This window comes from Ochotona curzoniae, unplaced genomic scaffold (assembly GCF_017591425.1).
Source record: "Ochotona curzoniae isolate NIBS_2020 unplaced genomic scaffold, NIBS_Ocur_1.0 contig_2754, whole genome shotgun sequence".
NCBI lineage: Eukaryota > Metazoa > Chordata > Mammalia > Lagomorpha > Ochotonidae > Ochotona > Ochotona curzoniae.
The window spans coordinates 8942968-8964879 of record NW_024465582.1 but is presented as its reverse complement, the minus strand read 5'-3'; positions in this window follow the sequence as shown (position 1 = coordinate 8964879).

Below are 21912 nucleotides of genomic sequence, written 5' to 3'. Positions count from 1 at the left end.
AAATGTGCCATTGCCATTTTACTTTCAAGCTGAACAATTGTCATACTTATTGCAAGCATACATTTTACATCAGTGTTAGTGTAAAGTGTAGTTCCTGTTTGCTCAGAGAAGTCCAGCCTCCTTCTCTTCAGTATGTCATGCTGGCAGAAAGTTATGATACTTACATTGTTCATTTTTGTGTTATGTTCAAAGAATTTCAAACGGAAGTAATGAAAGGAGAGTGTGTCAAATTATCTGTAATTATTCAGATCAGATCTGACTGTACATGGCTATCAGCATATTATTTCTATTGGATATATTTTTTGTTGGGTAATTAAATGGACCAAATTATTGGTGTGAGTGCAAATGTTCCTATGATAGTTTTTGGAGACAGATTGTGTCCTGGGTTAGTGATCTGAAAGAAAAAGACTGCTATTAACCCATTTTCTCTGTTCACGATTTTGCTCAAACAATGCTTCAAAAAAATGTGGTATATCGTACTTGATCCAGCTGCTTCACTTCTTACATTCAATGCCCCTGGGTGGGACGGATGCTTGGAAGCAGAGGCGTGACTCTGCCCCACCCTGAGAAAGGCAGGTGTCCACAGGAGCTGTTTAAGCCACATACTGCGGAGAAACCCATCACAGTCTCTCGGGAAAAACCTAGGATAGAAACATGCTAGAAACAGGAAGCAGCTCTATCAGCAAAGAAACAAAGAGTATTTGTACTATTTTACACTTCCCTGCAGAACATCAATATTTTATAAGCCTGTCCCTTGGGGACTGATAGAAGTTTCTATCTCCAGTAAGTAAAAATATGTAAGCTCTCTTTGAAGAATTGCTCGCTACGATGTGGATGGTGTGAAAATTACTAATGTTTGCACTTTTCAAGGAAACTATTTCACACTGTTTCTTGCTTTACTTTTTCCTGATTCGGAGAAAAAAAATGCCAATGTAAGCCAGCAAAAGAAATGCCAAATAGTAAAGATTATTTATGATCCATTACGCTTAACTATGCAAGTGCATTGAATGAAAAAATTTAATAGTATTCTAATTAGAAAAAAAGCAACAACGTCAATGAATTGAGACTTCAGTGTTCTATTTACTTGCTTTAAAAATGTGTTTGAAAGAAAATCAGACAAAAGGGACAAAAGGAGAGAGATGGAGAGGGAGTGGAAGAGGAGGAGGCAGGGAGAGAGGGAGTGAGAGAGGAAGGGAGAGAGGGAGTGGGGGAGAAAGGGAGCAAGGGAGAGAGGGAGTGGGGGAGGGAGAGGGGGAGGGGGAGGGGAGGGGGAGGGAGAGGGGGCGGGAGAGGAAGAGTGAGAGAAATTAATCTTGGATCCTTTATGTAGTCCTTAAGTGGTGGCAACAGCCAGGGCTGAGCCAAGCTAAGCTAGATCAAGGAAACAAGGAAATCCACCTAAGCTTCCGACACTGGTTGTAGGGAGGCAGATAACTGATCATCTAACACGTTCTGAAGCACATTAGCAGGCAGTCTGAATGGAAGCAGAATAGCTAGGAATTGAATTGAGATTCTGGCATTGAGCGTAGCAGTTTAACCCACTGTAACACAATGCTGACCACTCAGAATAGTTATTAATATTGTATTTCTGAATACAATTTTGTTTTAAATTCTGAAATGATAAGCTTTGTTGAAAGTTTCAGATTTCTGTGATTCATAAATTTATATCCACAATGAATTGCATGCATTTCCAAACTCTTAAGGAAATATGAATGTACTTCCTAGAAGCAATAGGGAAACCATATTATGTGTAAGAGTGAATTGTGAAATGAGGACAGAATTAAGGAAAAGTAATTATCCAGGATACTGGAGCTGCGAGTGGGTTTCCCACAAGGTTGCAGACACTCAGGTACTCGGTCCCAAAGCTTGCCCAGGTGCAACAGTAGGGAGTTTGATCAGAAGCCAAGTAACCAATCTGTCACTGGTGACTGGCATGCTGCTGTCACAAGGGCTACTTCACTCACAGCACAAACTCCTCTAATCCACTTGTAACTTAACCAATTTATGAATGTCAAAAAGAAATTAATGGGAAATATATGAAACTGGGGTGCGGTTTTATCAAATGACACTCATCATGTTATTTTTAAAGCAAGTTCTTGCTAAATTTTAATACATAACTTAGGGAAAAGTCAGAGTTGAGAAACGTATGTTCTCTGTAACTGTGTGAAATGTTCTTTTGCTCTATGTTAATTGTTTTTATTTTAGTTGGATGACAATAAAGATCCAGGGTTGAGTAGGGGAGAAAGAGATTCTCCACTTGCTGAGTTACTCTCTAAATGCCAGCAGCAGCCAAGAAGGCACAGGTAGAAGGTAGGAACTGAAAACTCCCTTTGTATCTCCCCTGTGGGTGGCAGCGACTGAAGTACTTCAATCACCACCTGGTGTCTTCCAGTGTTTGCATTAATAACGTTGGTCAGAACTGGAGTCACCAGGATTCAAACTAGGTACACCGCTTGTGTTCAAGCATCCCAAGTGGCAACTTATCCACTACCCTTGATATTTTCATGATCCTCATCTCCTGCTTCTCTTCCATATTTTCCCATCTCCCAAACCGATCAAGCCAGAGACAAAGTTAACTGATAATTATCTCCATTCCACTGATCTAATTCAGTCATCATTTATGTGAAAATTACCTTTCTGCTCAAGATAGATCACTTATATTAAAATTATCTTTTTGCTTAAGATATATTTTGTTGCCACAGTTAAAATACAAAGCTGTTACTTCTATGTTAAAAAAAATCATGTCACTCATTCAAAACATTCCATCTTCCACTACAAGTTATATTTCAGTGCTGCCAACTTAAACTACCTGTCAGTTGATATTGTCTATGCACCATTCTAAGCATGCCTAGTATTGTCTCATATTATTATAATCCCAGCAAGTCAATGAAATAGAAATATGAGGCGACAATCATTTTCAGGATCAGGAAGGCAAGGCTTAGAAGGCTGAACAGCATCATTAGATGACAGATGTGGGAGCGCAGATTTTACACAAGAACCAACATGTCAATCAGCCGATCTAATTGTTCCAAGGCTCTCTCTGTACGAGAGGATTAGACTTGTATTTTTAAAACAGCCTTTACCTGTACTGCTGAGAAGCAGTGGGGATTTTTGCCTTTGTTTTTCTTCTTTTTCTAGTTATAGCTGTTAAAATCCCTACCTAATGGAGTGTTAAAACTGCAATTGAGAGGTGAACTGAAAGTATGCCATTGTAAAAATTTTAAAAATAATAACAAATTAAAAAATAGAGAAAGAGAACAGGTGCTTGGGGAGCACAGTCAGGAGGGAGAGTGGGCTGGAAAATGTCACTTACACATCTGTAACTATAAGGTGAAGTTCGTGGAATTTGATGACTTTATATGAATAAAATCATCTTTATAATTGTTTTAGAACGATAGCCCGCTGGCTGGATCCTCATCCTGCATGTGCTGCAGGGATCCCATATTGGTGCTGGTTCATGTCTGGCTGCTCTGCTTCCCATCCAGCTCCATGCTTGTGACCTGGGACAGCTGTAGAAGATGGCCCAAAGCCTTGGAAAATTACCCCACATCGGACACCTGGAAAAAAACTCCTGGCTTCCGATTTCATTTAGGGAATGAATCAGTGGGTGGAAGGTCTTTCGGTCTGTCCTTCTCTCTATCAATCTGCCTTTTCAATAAAAATAAATCTTTACAAAGTTATTTTGGAATTTTTTTAGTTAAAAATGAAACATTTTCAGGATATTTTCATGGGGGACCTTTACAATGAAAGTGATTGAGATTCTATCAAATATTAGAGCAAATATGCACAGCTCTGATTTCTTAGGAATGTCTCTTGAAATTACTTGCTTATCCAATTTGGCCTCAGAATAACTTACAATCATGATAGCTTTGACTTTTATGTCTTTAAGTTATAAGAATACCATTCATACATATGTTGTGGTATGGAATGAATAACTTGTCATAAAATTGATTAAAATATTAAAAGCTCAAAAACAGCATTTTAAAAATAGTTATACCTTGCCAATCATAATATATACTCATAAGTTACAAGAACTTAAAATGCCATTGGTAAAAAACTAAGAGGATTAAAAATTCGACAGTCAAAATTTCTCAAAATTTAAGTTATTTTGTGTGACATTATAAAATATCTCTTTCTGGTAATAATAGTAGCATTGCAAGTAACTCTCAAGCACTGAATAACATCAATTACAGTTCCATAGTACTGGTAAGAATTATCTCCTTTAATCCTGACAGAGATTAAACATTATACTGTTAAAAAGCAAGGGAATTAAATTTGAAAGCTGTATAACTTGGCCAAGGTAACACAGAAAGTGGGGAAGTTGGAATTGGAACCAGTGCAGTGTGTGTCTGAGCAAAGTTCATCTCTCACATGATGTATGGCCTAACGTTTTCCTAAACTTATATCACACACTCCTATTTTATGAAGTCTACACTCACACACACAAACTACTATAATTATGACAGGATCTAATTTGGATTCCTATCTTCTTGGCATAAAGTCTATCTGCAACAAAAATGTGTTATGTAAATGATGTGCCTGCAAATAGCAAGAAAACCATCTGTTTACTGAGCCATGTAAAAATGAAACAATAAAAATAATAAAGATAAATGAACTACTTGTTTTAAAGTATAACCTATCAGTAGTTACAACAAAATCTCAATTTAAGATGAAATATTCTGTCAGCTGTTTTCATTCAATGTGTCATGTCATGATGAGGAAGGGATGACAATGCTGGGACGTTGGCATCCTAACCAGGAATTCCTGGGTTCAGTTTCTCACTGCATTCCTGAGATGGGCTTCCAGCAGAGAGGTAGCAGGTGATGGCTAAAATCCCAAGGGACACAGCTACCCATGCATGAGGTCCACGTTAGAGTCTTGGACTCTAGCATCCTGTAAAGACACATGTTCAAGTTCTGCATCTTGTTTTCCATTGATGGCCTGGGAAGACAGTAGGGGATGGCAGAAACAGAAAAAGACAATTCCTGACTTCTGACTATCCCTTGGCCTACTCTAGCTGTGGAAATTTGTGAAATTATCCAGCAGATGGGAGATCTTCCTCTTCTTCCTCGTCCTGGGGTAGAGGAGGGGAGAGTAGTGGTACTCCGAATGGTTTGCTCAGAGAATGCCTTTCAAAGCAGTGCCTTATTTTAGGACGCTCCACCTTCCAGAAACATCATGACTGACTCAAATGGACTCTGATTTTTTCAGATTTGCAAAGACTTGGAGGGAATTGGTGCTGTGTTTAATAATTTCTTCTCCAGCATTTAAGATATAGACATGAAAACCTGTGTTTCTTGACCTCCGTGTGTGTAGTGTGAAAATTTTTCTCAAAACATGATTATCACTGGAATTTTAAGATACATTTTGAATTTTTTGTTCAAACAGGTTTAATTTTCAGTTTGAATTTAAGTACTAGGCACATTTTACATGCAAATGTCTATGTAGTGGAAAATCTTCAAAAGATATAACATTACTGCACAAATGTTTCCTACTGGATTTTTACATTAGAAGGGATTATTTTTGATCATGGAAATTAGAAAAGATACATTTAGACATAGAAGCTTACAAATAAACCTAGAATTTGTCAATAATCTCAGGATAGGATTCCATATATAAACACTGTATGTTTGAACATGAGTATGTGAAAACATTTACAATCTATGTATCATTATCACATCCCCAAGATTGAGCTTTTTACATACAGTGCAGTACTTGGGCTTTACTCTGACTTAATGGAACAAATTCACATTTCAATTTCATTGTTAGTGCAGGATTCCCCGAGTTCCCCATGGCAACATGTAAGTCTGCCACTTTTTAAATTTTAGTGCCTACAACTAATAGACAATATTCTTGTTTATGTTATTGATAATAACTTTTAATACTTTTACATAAAACATATTTTCAAAACCCGTTTCTTTGCTTTTTGAATATATTTTTTTAAACCCACTATTGATATACAATGATATTACTATTGATTGGTAGCAAAAGCTCATCTCATCAATGGATGGATTTTATTTAGTTAGTTTTTTCCAACAGCAGAAGCAAGGGATAGTTGGCTGCAGCTTTCCCTGCATGCTTTACACCCTCTGTCTCAGTGTTTTAAAGATGCTGGTCATGGGATTTCAGTTATTAGCTGGCACACAAAACTTAAAACAATGTGTAACCATGTCATGTTAAGACAAAAAGTCAGAAATTAGAGTACAGGATAAATTCTTAGGATTTCAGTGTTCCCTAAAAACACCAATAATAATTTTGTACAACTAATGATGTATCATGAAGAAAGTTTTTTTTCTGACACTACTTTTAAGTAGTCCCATAAAAGTTATCATAGGTCTGAATTAATACATACTGCATTAGAAAAAGAACATTCTGTCTTTTATCATTGAACGGATTGTTGAATTGGTATTTGCAAAGAGATGCTATTTTGTGTTTTTCATACTTCATCACAGTACAAGGCATGTTTTACTCACACAGGTTTATTGAGGAATCGTCCGGTGAGTCATTTGAAAGTACTCGTCATTAATGATTCCATTTTTCACAATGTAAGTTCCTGCAGGAGTAAACAAAAGCATCGAATGCTTAATTTTTAATTCTTCAACATCTATTGAAGGTAAATAAATGCAAAGTTGAAATACATTGGTTCTGCTCCTGGTTGGAATAGTTTCTTTGGATCCTATGGTAGGTGTACTGTCAAGAACAAACCTCAGACTTTTGTCATTCTTCCTAGCCTAAATGCCTTTGACCTTTACAAAGCATAAACGCAAAAGTTCACAGAAACAACATTGAGATGTTATTGCACATGTTTTTTTGCAGTGAGGGTGCATGAGCTTGATGTATTGGAAACTGTGGTTGTTCTCTGCCCCATTCAGAGGAGCCACATGATGCTTATGGATTTTATTTTACTATCACTGTTCTAGAGTTCATTGCATAAAATGCAGCTGCTAGAGGAGGAGTGTGCAGGCTGGTGTCTTGGCAAAGCTTAGCATTATTCATGAGCACTAAAGATCACAAGAAACCACTTGAAGAGAGAGGAGAGGTACTGCCTTTGCATCATCAAATTTTAATGCTAGAAAAGCTCTTCATTATATATTTTCAAAAATAATGCCAACATGTCACTTCTTTCTGAAAAAAAAAACCACATGAACAAAAAGACTATGTTTCTATTTTCAGAGTAGCTGCTTATATAAATTTACACTTTGTGTATTGGAAACCAAATGATTGCTAGTTATATACTTCTGAAGGACTTATTTAATGAGTGAGTTAAAAGCCTAATGTGCAGAATCTAATATTGTTCTCTATTATAATGCTTTATCAAGGTATAGTTTTTTGTTTGTACATTTCTGAAGAATATTACCCAACATATTTTGTATCCTTCTTTAAGCTAAATAGTCTGATTTCTTTTATCAGATCTTAGAGTGATTTAGTCATGTTTCAGGAAATATCCCTAACATAATTTTCTCTTGTTATGCACACTGCGATAATAATACTCTATAACAATCCTGAGATAGTGCAGGTGTCTTACACGACTCATTTTTAATCGAACTTTTTGTTCATGAAAATTTATTGACTTAGTTAATTGTTTTATTTCTAGTTTAATAATAACTAAAGTTGTTTCTGTGGTACAGTGTAGTATTCCAATGCATATATTGAATGTGTATAGTTAGATCAGGATGATTGGCATACCTATAATTTGAGACATGAATCAATTCTATACGCTGAAATCATTCAAACTCTTCCATGTAAACTTTTTTTTGTAATAATTGCTATTAACTATTGCTTCTATATTGTTCTGTACAAGATCAGATATTATTTTTCCGAGAAACTTTACCATACTCTTTGTACCCAATAGCTGAGCTGTCTACATCCCCATCTCTCCCACACTCTTCTCGGGCTCTGATAATATTGCTTTATCTATTTTCACTTCCTCGTATAAGTGAAAGCATGTGCTGTTTATTTGTGCCTGAATGATTTCACTTAACAAACATATGTCCTCTTGTTTCATTAATGTTGCTGCAAATGACAGAATTTCACATTTTGGGGGGTTAGTAAGAGACTATGTATCATGTTTTCCAGAACAATTAATCTGCTGATGGGCGCTTTCATGCACCCCACACCTTGGCTAAAGTAAACAGGGACATAACAGGATGAAAGCACATATACTTCTTTGACACTACTGATGGCAGTTCCTTTGTACGTGCATCTAGTGGTACAACTGTGGGATCATTTAGCAGTTTTATTTTCAGTGTTTCAACGAATTTCTATCCTGCTGACATAATTATGGGTGTAACATATATTTCTGCCAGTAGTAAGAGTTCTCTTTATCGTATCTTCATCAACAACTTATGTTTGGTCCACTTTGGTAATAGCCACTGAAACTAGAGAGAAATGATATATCATTGTGATTCTCATCTGAATTTTGGTGTTGAATAATGATATTAATAATTTCCCTATCCATTTGCAGTAGAAGACGGCCCAAAACTTTTAGTCTTGCCACCAATGTAAGAAACCTGGATGGAATTATTGGCTCCAATTCCCTGCATCCACTTGGAGTGAACTATTAGATGAAAAATCTTTCTCTTTCTACTTTTCCCTCTCTGTCACTATGCCTTTCAAACATTTTTTTTCTTTTAATTAATGATTTTACTGTATTATTCCATGGTAAAGTTCCATAGGCTCTGATATTTCCCTTTCCCCCTTCACAAATCCTCCCTCGATTTCCTGCATATCATTACAATGATATAGTCCTTCACAATCAATCATAAGTCCATTATTCTGCTATTCAAACGTATCCTGAGCTTGTAGGCACGGACAATGTCTTATGGTCAGGAATCATTCAGCAGTTCCATTAGGAGTCCATCTTGGATTTGTAAGTAGAGATGTACACTGCATTATATCTTTGCATGTAGATATGATAGTCTCTACTACACAATTACTATACATCCCTTTGAATGAAAAGCCATAAAATAAAATCAACAACAGGAGGAAAAATAGTAAATTTACAACAACATGAAATTGAATAACATACTACTGAGTGACAAAAGAGTCGCTGAAGAAATGAAAAAGAAAATCAAAGACCTTCCTGATTCAAAGGATGCTACTGTGTGTCCTATGAGCCAGTAATGGTTTGTTTTTTTTTTTTTTAAAGTGTGAGGTAGTTTGTGACTTAATGGTTTAAGCTGCAACATGGCATTCCATATGGGCATTTGTTTGGGACCTGGCTATTCCACTTCCAATCTAGCTTCCTACTAATTTGGGAAAGCAATGGAAGAAGACTCAAGTCCTTTGACCCATGCCACCCATGTGAGACCCAGAGGAAAGTTACGGCTGTTGCCTTCAGCGTAGGCCAGCGTTGGCCATTGCAGCTGTTTGAGTCTCTCTCCTATCTTTCTATTTTTTCATTTCTATAACTGTTCTTCAAATAAATATATAGTGTACATCTTTTGTGAAAGAAGGAGAAATATTGCTTCATGTATATGAAATAAGTGAAGGAAGAATCCCCATGGGTTATACTCTCCCTAGACCAAGCACTAGTGTGGTAACAAGGGGTCAGCGTTGGCAAGGGTTGCAAGGATTTCCAGCAGTAAAGTCCTCTGCTGTGTGTATAATGCATACAGATTCTGGAGGCCTCTTGCTTTTCGTTTGTTTGCTATGGAAAGCCTATCTTGGTTCAGTGCTGATCCTGCAGAAGGCTGGTGGATACAGTGGATGTATTCAGGATGTATCTCTGTGCTCTCGGGGCCCTCTGCCACATTACCACTGGAACCCAGTGCTCTGTCTGTGGGTCTGCATCTCTGACTACTAGCTTCTCTGTTAGTTTTATTCTTTATCAAGCAAACTCTGCTTTACATGTGACATTTAGAGATTGAATGACTTTTCAATAACAATGTTAATATCAAATTTGTGTCTTTCTGTCATGACACAATTATTTCTTCAATGGAATTTAATTTACTGAAATTGGAAAATTTGCACATATCCATGTCTATTTATTAGTTCTAACTCTATCTTAGGTAACCCATTCCTACTCTTTCCACTGGGAATTTGTTCTAATTTCTCCTTTATTGATATTTCCAACTCTGCTCTCCTTCACATTTCTTTTCATCATGTGAACTTATTAATTTCACATTTTATCATCCTTTTTGTGTTCTTTGATAAGAAACTGTATCATATTCACTAAGAACAATTAAAAACAGAAGGGCAAAGAGGAACTCTTTAATATTCATTTATTTAATTCTCAATTTTCTGTTTCCTTGATCTTTCCATTAGTTCTTCAAGCACAAAGTTCATATCAGATGGATGTATTGTTAAAGGGAAACAGGGATGCTGTGATCAGGAACTCTCGTGTGGATTGTTTAATTGCTTTTTATGCTGGCTGCCATGCTTTTCCCTTCTGAGGATCTGCTAATCTGCTTGCTATACAAAGCAAGGCTCTTGGTTATGTTCTTTGCTTCTGTCACAGAACAATATTGAGACTGTGCTTTCATGTTCATGAACGTGACCATTTTATTGATAGAGTTTCTGAATAATGTGTTTATGAAAATTAAGCTAAATGTATTCACTACTATATTAGTCATATCCAAAAATCTACAGACATTCTAGAAAAGAATGAAATGCTAATACTGTTATGAAATCGCTGTTTGTAAGATGTTTATTGAACATTACTCATATACAATGTTAAAGAAAGCAAAGGAAATAATATGCTAAAAAGTATAACCCAATGACTGTATTTCATTTAAAATATTGTAAAATCAAGAACAAGTCTCAAAATTGCTTTTAGAAAACGTACTTACTTTAAAGGAAGAATTACAGAAAAAGAAGGACAAAAAGAGAAAAATCTTTCATGCACTGGCTTATTCCCTACGTGGCCACACTTTTGGAGAGAGTTTCGTCTCAAGCAAGAAGCTTGAAACTCCACCCCAGTCTCCCACATGGGCTAAAGGAGACAACACATTTGGGTCATTTCTTGTTGTTTTCCTAGGCATATTTTCAGGGAACTGGCTTATCAATGAAGCAGCTGGAACTCAACCCAGTGCTAATATGGAATGTTGCCATTGCAGCTGGGGATTTAATCTGAGGCTCTATAACTCAAGATGATGGAGACAGGACTTGAATGAATGCCTGTCTCTATCACCAGCGGGGAATACGTTCTCCTTGATGATACATGACACTTCTAGTTTAAGCATCACCATCTGTAAAAAGGGAGAAATGATACTGTTTCCTCATTTATGCAGAAAATAATTCATTTTGATGAAATTTCAGTCGTGGTATATAAATACACTTAAATTGCACTCCCAATAATATAAAACACAATGGAAAATAGAAATCCCTGATGGTCATGGGAAGAGACAATTCATAATGTGAAATCACAAAAGGTCCTTTCAGTATAATGAAATAAGCATTATCTTCCTGTAAAATGTTCATGTTTAACATTTTAATACTAAAAGTTCCTGAGCTGAAAGTCATATTTGTACTTTCTGTTATTTTTACTTTAAAAAATATTTCCTAAGTGTTTAATTAATCAGCTACTTACTTCGTAACACCCTTATCATCACTGAATTGTATTGTGCAAAATATACAAATGTAGAAGAAACATTTGCTGCTTTGTATGGGAGAATTTTCTACCCTGAGAAATATGTTTTCTACAGTTGTCGTAACAAGAACAGATATCTATATTACAATAATATATTTTGTCATTATGGTTTCAAAAAAGACTGAATACAACCTTATTTGGATTCTCATTAGTGCATTAATGTAACTTCCAGCATTGGTTTACATAGGCAGTTTTCACACTATTGAGACAACTGATTCTTCAAATTTTTGCTCTAAAGTGACACAAATCTGCATCCATGGGCGGTTTCAAAATATAATAATTCTAGATGAAACTCTTTCCCATTCAGTACTGATTGGCTTATTGGATGGAAATCATGACTCAGTGATAAAGGATTTATATATTGATACTTGTTCCTATTGTGAATAATTGGAAAAGAGCTACCAGAGAACTACTAAAACTTATTGCATCAATTTTTAAAAAGACTTATTTATTTTAGTTGTAAAGCAGGGTATTAGAGAGAGGGAAGGAGAGAATAAAGGAAGAAGGCCATCTGCCATTCATCGGCTCACTTCCCAAACATGTGCAGTCATGTGCTGGGGTAGTCCAGGCTGAGACAGGAGTCAGCAACTGCATCAAAATAGCTCACATTTGAAATAACAGAACACGAGGTATACAAGCATGGAAGTAGGCGTGCGCACACACACACACACACACACACACACACACACACACACACACACACAGCATCATGGCCATAATGCCAGGACTCGTGGTATCAAGTCTGATTTCTAGCTTCCCAGCTTTAGTCCCAGCCAAATTCTTGCTGTCCTGGGCACATAAATAAATGTGCTCTCTCTCAGTCTTAGAAATTAAAAATATATATATATGATTTCCAGTTCAATAAAAAAATTGTAAATTGGATGCACATGAATACTATTATAATTAAAATGTCTAGTGCATAACTACAATTGTAGTTACGTGTGCAATGTCTGAATGTCTTAATTTAGGCTATGACAAAGAGTCAATATGGACCAGATAGAAAGTGAGAAAGTGAAAATTAAGAGCATTTTTCCGGTAATCTAAAATATCACATTTGGTCTTTCATATATTACTAGTCATATCAGATGGTTGGCAGCAACTCAAAAATTTGCAAAACCCTGTGAGCCAAAGGATTTTCCCAACCGTATCAGCAAGAGAGCAGAAACATCAATTGTTGTGTTGCTTATTCTGCAAAGCCCAAGATCCTACTTAGCATCAGGATTCTCCAAAGCCTGGCGGCTTAGCCAAAAGGGGTCCCTGGATTCATGTGCTGACACAGTGATTGCTGTGAAAGTATTGGAAATTATTCTACCTCAACCTTATGGGACAGAGTGGTGGGAAGTGAAGCTTAGAACTCTTAAATCCAAATTATTCTGAACAACCAAAGGCAGTCTCAGCGTTTTCCAAAAGGACTCTGACACATGTTTTGTCAAGTTTCTATATCATATACTAAGCCATAGGTATCCTCTGGTTTAATATAAGTGTTAGTAGAATATAACTTAAGACTTTTGATGTTTTCTGCATTTCCTAAGTAAAATGCATAGAATAATTTACTATAGCAAATTTTTAACTACCTATATAAAAGCATAATACCATTTAGCTTAGTCAAAAAAGATAAAAGATGTATAGTTAGCTTGTTAAGATCCTCTTACACAACATAAAAATGTTGGCTAATATGTGAGGAAATTAGAACTCATGTGTCTGGGGGTGATTTCTTTTAGTCTCTAGGGGAAACTATAGAAATACTTCAGAAGTTAAAAGTAGAGGTATTACATACACAATCCTACTTCTGGGTATACTTGTAACATAACACAAATCACAATTTAAAAGAGGTAACTTCTCTCCCGTCCTCACTGCAACATTATTGAAAATATCCAAGTTATAGAAACACCTAATTGTTTATCAATATATAAATGGATAAATAAAATGCAGCTACAGCTAATCCTCAAGTTATGATGGGATTATTTCCTGATACACACTTCATGAAATGAAATTTTCATAAAAGATGTTTTCACTATATGTAGCCCACCAAATATCCAAGCATAAACCAATGCTATACTCAGAGTACCAGTTATCCGTCCTTGTGACCAAATGCTGACTTGCAGTTGTGGTTCACTGCCATTTCCCAATATCAGGAAAGAGAACCATACCGCAGATCTCCAGTCTGAAAAAAAGACTAAAATGCAAAGTATGGAGCCTGTTTCCTTTGTACCATCGTTAAAATCTAAACATCCCAAATGGAATGACTGTAAGAATTAAACTGTCTATACATACAATGGAGTATGATTCATTCACCTTTAAAAAGAAAAGCACAGGAAATACAACCTCATAAAACAACGCAGGTGAATCATGAGCGCATGTTAGGAGAGAGCAGCGCTCCAGAGGGACAAAGACTGTGTGACCTCACTTGTATGAGCTTCTGAAACTGTCAAGCACCTGGAACTAGGAAATCTCAGGCAGAAGGGGGCATGATGAGTCATCCCACAGATACAACTCAACAGGATGAATGTGTTCTAGATTTCTGTGCAGCATTCTGTCCTCAATATCCAAGACTTAAAAATTCGTTTCAAGTGTAAGTCATGCGTGGTGTGTTTTGTCACAATAAAAATTTTTCCATTTAAAAAATATGCTAGTTGCTAAGTATTTTATAACAATTTCTCATATAATTTGCAATATAATTATTTTCCACTTTAAAATTTAAAGCTGTAACTTATAGGTTGGTTCTACCAGGTAATGAAATCATAGAAATATTAGTAACAGTCCTCTTCCTATTATTAAATTAACATCATTACTTTATCTAAGCATGCAATATCATTACTTTTTTCCAACACAGTTATATCTTTTGGTTGTATTCACTATGCCTGCCAGTGTGTCTGTGTTATTACAAATTACATTACATAACTATGTGCCTTGCCAACTTATTTTCAATAACATGTCACTTTGCATTGGATTCGAGGAAGAAATACATCCCCGATAGCATTTCAATACAACAGAAAATTAAAGATACATGCAGGAAAGCATGATAATACAATAACAAATTAAACAGCATTTTGTGCCAGCTGATCAGCTTGCAACTATTTGCATATACTAAAGGCAGCTGGAAAATTCACACAAAACAAAACACAGATATGAGCTATTCTACATTTCAGTAGTTCCAAAGAATCTCTTCAGCAATTTCCAAGCGAATCAGGATTTCTGTCAGCCTTTGAAAGCTCTGAAAAACACTGCTAGAAAAAAAAAAAAGGATTTCTTTGATGTTACTCAGCATGTTTCCAAAACATATGGACAGTTACAAATTATGCCTAAGCTTTAATTTTTAAAGTATTTCAATGACTGCTGTTCAGACATAATTTTGTATTGAACACTGGATACCCTAAAAGGACTCAGCAGAGCTAACTCAGAACATTAAACCACAAAGCAACACTCTAAATATAAAATGACTTCTATTACAACAGAACACTTAAATCCCAAGGTTACCTTAAAATGTTCTCTCTAATATAGAACAAGATAAAATCAATCAAAATGTTGCAAAAGAAATGTCCTTCATGTGCCAAAATATTTAACCAAAGAATTTTAGAGAGAATTTATAAATCACTTCTAAAATTACCACTAACATAACGTTACCCCTTTTCAGTTTGCACTAGCTAGTACTGTCAGTCCACAGCAACATTATTTTGGAAATATTCAATCATTTTATTTTATTTGGAAGTGAAGTTGCAGAGAAAAGGAGAGGCAGAAAGACAGACAGGCCTTCCATTTGCTGGCTCACATCTCAAATGATCTCAGTGGTCAGAGCTTAGCTGATGGGAAACCAGGAGCCAGAGCTTCCTCTAGGTCTGCTGTGTGCGGGAAGGAGCAGAGGACCCCAGCCATCCTCTGACGCTATCTGAGGCCACGAACGGGGCGCTGACTCAGAAACGGAGACATCATGCTGGTACCAGAGGCGAATGAACAGCCTACTATCCCACAGTGCTACTCCAGAACTGTTAATACAATGTCCCTGTTTGGATGCAAGCTTACCAACAGTCACGGCAGTGTGGACAGGAAGGCGATATAATGATTTGTTGCAAAATGGAAGAGGGAGACTGATCATTAGTGTATTCGCAGACGTTGAGACAACGATCCTTCAGAGTGTAGTCATAAGTACAGTACGCACTTAAGCCTGCAAGACCGCCATTTAATTTGCTAACCATAGAACAGGGCAGGCATTGTTACACACTGAACACTGTGATTTCCGCCTGTCTAGTCGGTTTGAACCCTAACTGCTTTGCCTCTGACCCATTGTCTTGACAGTGCATCCGGGGAGCCCGAGAGTGATGGTGCGATTGCCCAGATCACTTCCAACGTTCTGATATTTCTTCTCTCCTTGGAAAACAGAAACGGAGTTTCTGGTTGCTGGATTGGATATGGCCAGGGTTGGCTGTTGGGGCAATTTTGGAAGTGAGCTGTGGATGGAAGATGGAGTTTTCTGTCTGTCCCTGCCTCCCACCCTCCCTCTCTCACTTTATCTCTTTCCTTCACTTTCCCTTCCCACTTTTTGTCTACCTACTATTAAAATAAGTGAATCAATTTATACAAATCTTCTTTATTCACTTTTTTCCTATTTTGGTACATAACTTGTTAGCATGTTTGGCATCTCTTATGTAGGTGTCTACCATGATTCCTACGCTTTACCGTGAAAACTGCTGTCTTCAATATATTGACCAATTATTTATCTCATGATCTTTTCATCATTGCCAGCATTGAAAAGCTCAATATTCACATAAGTGAACCTTAAAGAAGATCCTAATTGTCACTTCTTTGATGATGAATTCTCTGAAATATTTTATTGTCTATCGGCAGTTCGGCACTGTCTACTATTTGGCTAATTAATCTTCTGGGCTTTAAACATTCCAGGGGTTGTGAAGGTGAAAGAGATAAAAATAAGTTGAGTAGAGGGTATGTTGGAAGAAGATCAAGTGACAAACACCAAAACCTGTGCGACATAGTAGAGAACATAAAGAAATGCAGCAGCTTGAGTTTCAGTTAATTAGTTATCGTGTGTTCAGAGTGCTTACAATTAACATACCACGGTTTCCATCTGAGACTATTTCATGATTAGGATTAAAAAAAAGAGGCTATTTCATAATAAGTGAAATGCAGTGCTTTGCACTGTGGCTAGGAATGTAAAGTGACATAAAATAAAACTTTGTGATGCATGAGAGATAAAAAGTTATAGACGATAATTTTTAATCTTCGTTGCAAAATCATAAAAAGAAACTATCTTAATATATGTGGTATTGGTCATATACCCCAGGAAAAAAATTGCATTATTATTATTACAGGCAATAGAAGGACCTTAAGCTTAGGGTGACTAAATATCTCCCTGAAGTCACAAAACTGCAGATTCTGGAAAATAAATTTGGACTCAGATTTATCTTACTTCAGAACCTCAGTACTTACCTGCAGTGCAAAACGAGTTCAAAGATTAATTTCTAACACACTTTCAAGCCATCCATCAAAATGCTATTAAACTGACAAATACATTTTTAAGAGATGCAACATTTCATATCTAGCTATTTCCTTTGTGCTGTTTTTCGCTCATTTTGTGGAGACATACACTTTGTGCCTCTGGCTATCGATCATTACAAGCCACGGTCTTTTTCTTGAGAGAAAACAATAAAAGCACTTGAGATACTTTATGGAATTCAGATATTGGAAGATCTTACAATGGCAACATCACATTGCCTTGGATTTTTCAGTATCTGTTGAAGAGGCCAATTTAGCTTCAGTGATTAGGGTCCCAACCTGGGGCTGGCCAGCTCACTTCCTCCTCTTTCCTTTCCTCACACTGCTTCTTTAGTATTGGAGATAGTTACATATTGATATTTTTCATATTACCTTCAGTAAATGAAATTACTAATCTGTCTTTAATATTTTATTTAGTAATTTATACTGGCAACATTCTGAATCTGGTCTTTGAAATGTGGGGCTGACATGGTGGCTTCATAGGCTTATCTTCCTCCTGCCAGCACTGGCATTCCATATGAATGCAAGTTGTAGCCCTGGCTGTTCCACTTTGGATCCAGCTCTCCACTGAGGCTCTGCAAAAGCAGCAAATATTGGCCTTGGACCTGAGGCCCTTACACCCATGTGGGAGACCTGAAAGAAATTCCTGGCTCCTGGCTTCACAGTACTGCAGCACTGGCTAAGCGACCATTTAGGGAATGAACTAGTGGAGAGATGATCTTTTTGTCTCTCCTTCTCTCTGTAAATCTATCCTTCAAATAAAAGTAAATAACTCTTAAGAAGATGTATTCTGTATTGGGGCTTGTAAATAATGCCAATAATATGCTAAAAATAATCTGTCCAAATATGCTTAGTCATTCATTATGCTTAGATTTTGCATTAAATATAAAGTCAATATACTTATATTTTCACTTAATACAATTTCTGTGTCGGTATGATTCATTGTCTAATAGCTCAAATATTAGATAAAGATTGTGTAAGATTTTGGGAGAGATGTAGCATTTTGTTGTAGTAACATTGGTTGATGTTAATGATGTGACGATTGCTCAGCAGAAATTAAACATGATATTTTTCTGTAGTTGAAATTATCCCATGGAAAATTATCTAATTATGAATCTGCAATTTCTTTGCTATCGTGAAATAAGTAACATATATGGTTTAAAGATCCAGTTATACTACAAAATTTTCCTTGACAATTATCAAAAAATCTATACAATAAAATCAAACTGTCACGGGCGTTTATAGCACCCTCTGTTTATGACACTGAGGTTTTACACTTCCTCTTTGAATTTTATTCAGGTAATCACCATATAGTTTTTTCAAGCAAAATTATTAGGCATGTCCCCCAAACTAATAGTATTTTATAATAGCTACCTTAGGAAGAATGCACAAAGGAAGTCAAGACCAAAATAAACAAATGGAGCTACATCAAACTAAGAAACTTCTGCACAGCAAAGGAAACAAACAGCAAAGCAAAAAGCAACCAACAGAATGGGAGAAAATCTTTGCACACCACACAACAGATGGGGGCGAACATCCAGTATATACAAAGAACTCCAGAATAACCAGAACAACAAAACTGACAAAGCTGTCAAGAGATGGGCCAAGGAGAGGAGCACTTTCAAAGGAACAAATCCAAATGGCTAACAGACATATAAAAAATGCTTAAGTTCCTGAGCAATTAGGGAAATTCAAATAAAATAACACTGAGGTTCCACTTAACTCCAATAAGAATAAGAATGGCGCACATACAGAAAACTACCAACAAAGCCTGTTGGTGAGCATATGGGGAAAAAGGAACCCTACTCCACTGCTGGTGGGATTGAGAGCTGGTGCAGGCACTATGGAAGTCAGCATGGAGAACACTCAGGCAACTGAAAATTCACCTACCTAATGGCCCAGCAATTTCACTCCTAGTAATATATCCAAAGGATTTGATACATGATAAAGCAGCATGCACCCTTATGTTTGTTGCAGCACAATCAATAATCAGAAAAACATGGAAGCAACCTAAATGCTCATTAACAGAGGATTGGATAAAGACACTTTTGGAATTACTACATTAAGCTATATTTTGTGGTGTTGCAAACATTATGTGTTTATCATACTCATCATTATTATATTCTATAAAATCAATATAAGGATACAGATCTCACTAAGTTTCTGTGACATTTAGAAGTAATACATGTGGGACAGCCCAAAGTCCTCCTAGGTCAGAGTAATATTTCCAAAGGGCCTCAGCACCTCCCCGCCATGGTAAGTGGCATTCACTCATGTCAACGTGATGTCAACATGAACCACTGAGTCTCTCCACCTCTCTCATCCTGAAGGGCTCCTCTCCTTGGGAACTTTCTTTGTACTGTACTCTTGTCTTGGTTTCTGCAGAATCTTCTTTCATCAACACAGGAATGTGTTTATAGTATGTCTTCCGCATCCAGACCAAAGATGGACTCCCAGTGAAACAGATGGAAATACTCTAACAGTAGGATGCTGGACCCTCTGACATTGTCCATGCCTACAGTGTTGGGAAGCACTTCAATAGCAAAATGATGGACTTTTGACTGTTCATAAAGGACTGCCCATTGTAATACTAGCGTGGAAACCAATAGGGAGGAGTGGACTTGGCAAGAGGGAATGGAAATCTCAGAGCCTATGGAACAGCATCATAATACAAGTAAAAAAAAGTGGGGTCTGCTCTTTAAGAGTTTGATTACCTCCTATGTCACTGCTCTCACTCACAAGTATTAGCCTAAAAAGAACTGTTCCTGCAGCCAACAGGGAATGCATGCTTTTTTTCCTTTCTTCTATATTTAGGTTTGAATACCATCAGTACCTCCTTCATCCACCATCCAAGAGAACAAAAATCAATTCGGGGGGGGGATTTCTATAGATTCTTGTATGCTTTTCACAGCAGTCAAGAACAAGCTGAGAAGAAGGAATTAAAAAAAATAATAAAAACAAAGAGGATTTATTTCCAACTCTAAGCAAAGTCCCAAGATGAAAAAAAAAAAAAAAGCCAAGCAGAATAGACAAAGAGGGGGTGAGAAAGAAGGAAGCTTCTGTAGGTCTATGCTGAATATGGCCTTTGTTCTGAAAATGCTGGGTAATAAATTATGAGAACGCACGACATCGTCTGTGTCATTGGAACTCTACCTTTTGCTTGATGCGGGAGCTGAGCGACAATACACAGATGGAGTGCAATGGATGTAGGAAATTATGTGCCAGCTCCCAGGATAGAACTTGAAATGTGCACTTGCTGCTGGCACCGGAATTGGGGCTTTGTTTGTTCGAACGCCAGTACTGCATGCTCTCACTCTGCTTTCTGTGCCAAACTTAGATGCTCAGATTTGAAAGCTAAAATTTATCAAGTTATAGCACTGCCTTTTCAAAGTCAAATGATAATACTATATAAAAGATACATTTTTAAAAGATCTGATTCCAAAGTGGAACTACTATGTTAAAATAAATTCACTTTCCTAAAAGGAAATCAGATATGATTTCTTTCAACAATTTTATTTGAAAGATGCTAGAAAGCTTTTCTATCTATGCCTGTTATTTTTTTTCTCCTCCCATTGTGTAGTACAATCTTGCATGAATTTCCTCTGGCTTTTGGATGCAGACACACATCTCTTTTCTGTCCTACACTACAGAGATATCCCTTGATGTTTTGAACTGCAGTAACACAGCTAATGAATCTTCAGGAGAAATTAGGCTGATCATATGAAATGAAATAGCCTCCAACCTATTAAGAAATGTAGCTTCATTGAAGCCACACCTGGCTGAGACATTTTATCCCAGGGACACATTATTTTGCATTTTATAACATCAAAATTCTTCCACACCCCCTCTGGATACATCCTACTCACAATACAAAAGAACCATAGAAATTTTCAATATTCACTATGATAAGAAACACTTATTAAGTACTAAAATATTTCACTCGTGGGAACCTAGGCTCTAGGTCAGCAATTCTATTTTCTCATTGCACAACAGAATGACATAAGGAACAGTATAAAAATTGTCGTTGTCCTGGCTCAAGCTCAGACCAACTGAATCAGAACCTCTGAAAGCAGAATTTAGACACTGCTGCTTTTAAAAGACTCCCCAGATGATTTTAATGTTCAGTCTGCATAGACACCAATCCTCGGCGCTAACAAGTATTCTGTCTTTGTGAAAGTTAAAAACAACAACAAGGATACGTTAAGTGAGAAGAAACAGATAAGCCTTGATGCTAAATCAGGGGCACTAGAATAAAACTGTATTCATGAACTGTCTAGTCACACATCATGTACAGCAGGATGAGCGTTAGGGAGAGTTTAAGAAACAGAGGAAAGCAGCCACGGCAGAGACGTGGTCCCGTGTCAGAGCGCTGGTTTGAGTTCTAGTTACTCCCGGTTCAGCACACGCAGCAGAGTTCGGCCTCAGCACGGGAGACTCTGCCTGTATGAGCTACCTGGTAAGAGCTCTAGAGTCCTGACTTTAATCTATTCGAAAATGTCACAACATGAATCAGCATTGGCATTCTCCTCTCCTTGTCACAAGATGGTTGTAGGCATGAAGGATCCACGTTGTGTGGAGGGTGAATTACTGAGGGGTCACAGTGACGGGGGAGATTGGCTGGGGTAACTGTGGTCATTCAAGTTTCTTAGGGATTGCCCTCAGAATAGTAAAAGAACAGATTCAAATGATACGCAGGTGTGTTCAAGGCGAGGACTTTAGCCACTAGGCTACTGCGCCGGGCCCCATTTCAGTAGTTTTACATTTCGTTTTTTATTTTATTGTTTCAAATATTTTGATTAGGAAGTAAATAATTC